This window comes from Tursiops truncatus, chromosome 10 (genome assembly GCF_011762595.2).
Source record: "Tursiops truncatus isolate mTurTru1 chromosome 10, mTurTru1.mat.Y, whole genome shotgun sequence".
Taxonomy (NCBI): domain Eukaryota; kingdom Metazoa; phylum Chordata; class Mammalia; order Artiodactyla; family Delphinidae; genus Tursiops; species Tursiops truncatus.
Genome location: NC_047043.1, coordinates 54,352,190 through 54,356,343, shown reverse-complemented (window position 1 = coordinate 54,356,343; position 4,154 = coordinate 54,352,190).

Sequence of the window (4,154 nt, the reverse complement as noted above, 5' to 3'; positions counted from 1 at the left end):
AGACTTTAAAATAAAGAATTTTACAAGAGACAAGGAAGGACACTACATAATGATCAAGGGGTCAATCCAAGAAGAAGATATAACAATTATAAATATATATGCACCCAACATAGGAGCACCTCAATACATAAGGCAACTGCTAACAACGATAAAAGAGGAAATCGACAGTAACACAATAATAGTGGGGGACTTTAACACCTCACTTACACCAATGGACAGATCATCCAAACAGAAAATTAATAAGGAAACACAAGCTTTAAGTGACACAATAGACCAGATAGATTTAATTGATATATATAGGACATTCCATCCAAAAAATGCAGATTACACTTTCTTCTCAAGTGTGCACGGAACATTCTCTGGATAGATCACATCTTGGGTCACAGATCAAGCCTTAGTAAATTTAAGAAAATTGAAATCATATCAAGCATCTTTTCTGACCACAATGCTATGGGATTAGAAATCAATTACAGGGAAAAAAAAGTAAAAAGCACAAACACATGGAGGCTAAACAATACGTTACTAAATAACCAAGAGATCACTGAAGAAATCAAAGAGGAAATCAAAAAATACCTAGAGACAAATGATAATGAAAACACGACGATCCAAAACCTATGGGATGCAGCAACAGCAGTTCTAAGAGGGAAGTTTATAGCTATACAAGCCTACCTCAAGAAACAAGAAAAATCTCAAGTAAACAATCTAACCTTACACCTAAAGGAACTAGAGAAAGAAGAACAAACAAAACCCAAAGTTAGCAGAAGGAAAGAAATCATAAAGATCAGAGCAGACATAAATGAAATAGAAACAAAGAAAACAATTGCAAAGATCAATAAAACTAAAAGCTGGTTCTTTGAGAAGATAAATAAAATTGATAAACCATTAGCCAGACTCATCAAGAAAAAGAGGGAGAGGACTTAAATCAATAAAATTAGAAATGGAAAAGGAGAAGTTACAACAGACACCACAGAAATACAAAGCATCCTAAGAGACTACTACAAGCAACTCTATGCCAATAAAATGGACACCTGGAAGAAATGGACAAATTCTTAGAAAGGTATAACCTTCCCAGACTGAAGCAGGAAGAAACAGAAAATATGAACAGACCAATCACAAGCACTGAAATTGAGACTGTGATTAAAAATCTTCCAACAAACAAAAACCCAGGACCAGATGGCTTCACAGGCGGATTCTATCAAACATTTAGAGAAGAACTAACACCGATCCTTCTCAATCTCTTCCAAAATATAGCAGAGGGAGGAACACTCACACTCATTCTACAAGGCCACCATCACCCTGATACCAAAACCAGAAAAAGATGTCACAAAGGAAGAAAATTACAGGCCAATATCACTGATGAACATAGATGCAGAAATCCTCAACAAAATACTAGCAAACAGAATCCAACAGCACAGTTAAAGGATCATACACCATGATCAAGTGGGCTTTATCCCAGGAATGCAAGGATTCTTCAATATACACAAATTAATATGTGATACACCATACTAACAAAGTGAAGGAGAAAAACCATATGATCATCTCAATAGATGCAGAAAAAGCTTTCGACAAAATTCAACACCCATTTATGATAAAAACTCTCCAGAAAGTAGGCATAGAGGGAATTTAACTCAACATGATAAAGACTGCATATGACAAACCCACAGCCAACATCATTCTCAAAGGTGAAAAACTGAAACCATTTCCACTAAGATTAGGAACAAGATAAGGTTGCCCACTCTCACCACTATTATTAAACATAGTTTTGGAAGTTTTAGCCACAGCAATCAGAAAAGAAAAAGAAATAAAAGGAATCCAAACTGGAAAGGAAGAAGTATAGCTGTCACTGTTTGCAGATGACATGATACTATACATAGAGAATCCTAAAGATGCTACCAGAAAACTACTAGAGCTAATCAATGAATTTGGTAAAGGAGCAGGATACAAAATTAATGCACAGAAATCTCTTGCATTCCGATACACTAATGATGCAAAATCTGAAAGGGAAATTAAGGAAACACTCCCATTTACCATTGCAACAAAAAGAATAAAATACCTAGGAATAAACCTACCTAAGGAGACAAAAGACCTGTATGCAGAAAACTATAAGACACTGATGAAAGAAATTAAAGATGATACAAACAGATGGAGAGATATGCCATGTTCTTGGATTGGAAGAATGAACATTGTGAAAATGACTCTACTACCCAAAGCTATCTACAGATTCAATGCAATCCCTATCAAACTACCAATGGCATTTTTCACAGAACTAGAACAAAAAATTGCACAACTTGTATGGAAACACAAAAGACCCCGAATAACCAAAGCAATCTTGAGAAAGAAAAATGGAGCTGGAGGAATCAGGCTCCTGGACTTCAGACTATACTACAAAGCTACAGTAATCAAGACAGTATGGTACTGGCACAAAAAAAGACATATAGATCAATGGAACAAGATAGAAAGCCCAGAGATAAACCCCACACATATGGTCACCTTATTTTTGATAAAGGAGGCAAGAACATACAATGGAGAAAAGGCAGCCTCTTCAATAAGTGGTGCTGGGAAAACTGGACAGCTACATGTTAAAAGAGTGAAATTAGAACACTCCCTAACACCATACACAAAAATAAACTCAAAATGGATTAAAGACGTAAATGTAAGGCCAGAAACTATAAAACCCTTATGAGAAAACATAGGCAGAACACTATGACATAAATCACAGCAAGATCCTTTTTGACCCACCTCCTAGAGAAATGGAAGTAAAAACAAGAATTAACAAATGGGACCTCATGAAACTTAAAAGCTTTTGCACAGCAAAGGAAACCATAAACAAGACGAAAAGACAACCCTCAGAATGGGAGAAAATATTTACAAATGAAGCAAGTGACAAAGGATTAATCTCCAAAATTTACAAGTAGCTCATGCAGCTCAATATCAAAAAAACAAACAAACCAATCCAAAAATGCACAGAAGACCTAAATAGACAGTTCTCCAAAGAAGATATACAGATTGCTAACAAACACATGAAAGAATGCTCAACATCACTAATGATTAGAGAAATGCAAATCAAAACTACAATGAGGTATCACCTCACACCAGTCAGAATGGCCATAATCAAAAAATCTACACACAATAAATGCTGGAGAGCTTGTGGAGAAAAGGGAACCCTCTTGCACTGTTGGTGGGAACGTAAACTGATATAGCCACTATGGAGAACAGTATGTAGGTTCCTTAAAAAACTAAAAAGAGAACTACCATATGACGCAGCAATCCCACTACTGGGCATATACCCTGAGAAAACCATAATTCAAAAAAGAGTCATGTACCACAATGTTCATTGCAGCTCTATTTACAATAGCCAGGATATGGAAGCAACCTAAATGTCCATCAACAGATGAATAGGTAGAGAAGATGTGGCACATATATACAATGGAATATTACTCAGCCATAGAAAGAAACGAAATTGAGTTATTTGTAGTGAGGTGGATGGAGCTATAGACTGTCATACAGAGTGAAGTAAGTCAGGAAGAGAAAAATAAATATTGTATGCTAACACATATACATGGAATCTCAAAAAAAAAAAAAGGTTCTGAAGAACCTAGGGGCAGGACAGGAATAATCATGCAGATGTAGAGAATGGACTTGAGGATATGGGGAGGGGGAAGGATAAGCTGGGACAAAGTGAGAGAGTGGCATGGACATATATACACTACCAAATGTAAAATAGCTAGCTAGTGGGAAGCAGCCGCATAGCACAGGGAGATCAGCTCGGTGCTTTGTGACCACCTAGAGGGGTGGGATAGGGAGGGTGGGAGGGAGATGCAAGAGGGAGGAGATATGGAGCTATATGTATATGTATAGCTGATTCACTTTGTTATACAGCAGAAACTAACACACCATTGTAAAGCAATTATACTCCAATAAAGATGTTTAAAAAAAAATTAATTTTTACAAACAAATGGGAACATGTGAATATGGACTAGGCATTAGTTTTTGTCGAAGAATTATTATTAGGTGTGACAGTAGCATTGTAATTATAGAAGAAAATGTTCTTGTTTTTTTAAGGATGAAATAAAAACTTCAGGGCTAAAAGAGGTATTGTGGCATGTCAAAGTATCCATACCAGTCAAATAATTCAGGGCAATGAAAGGCATAAT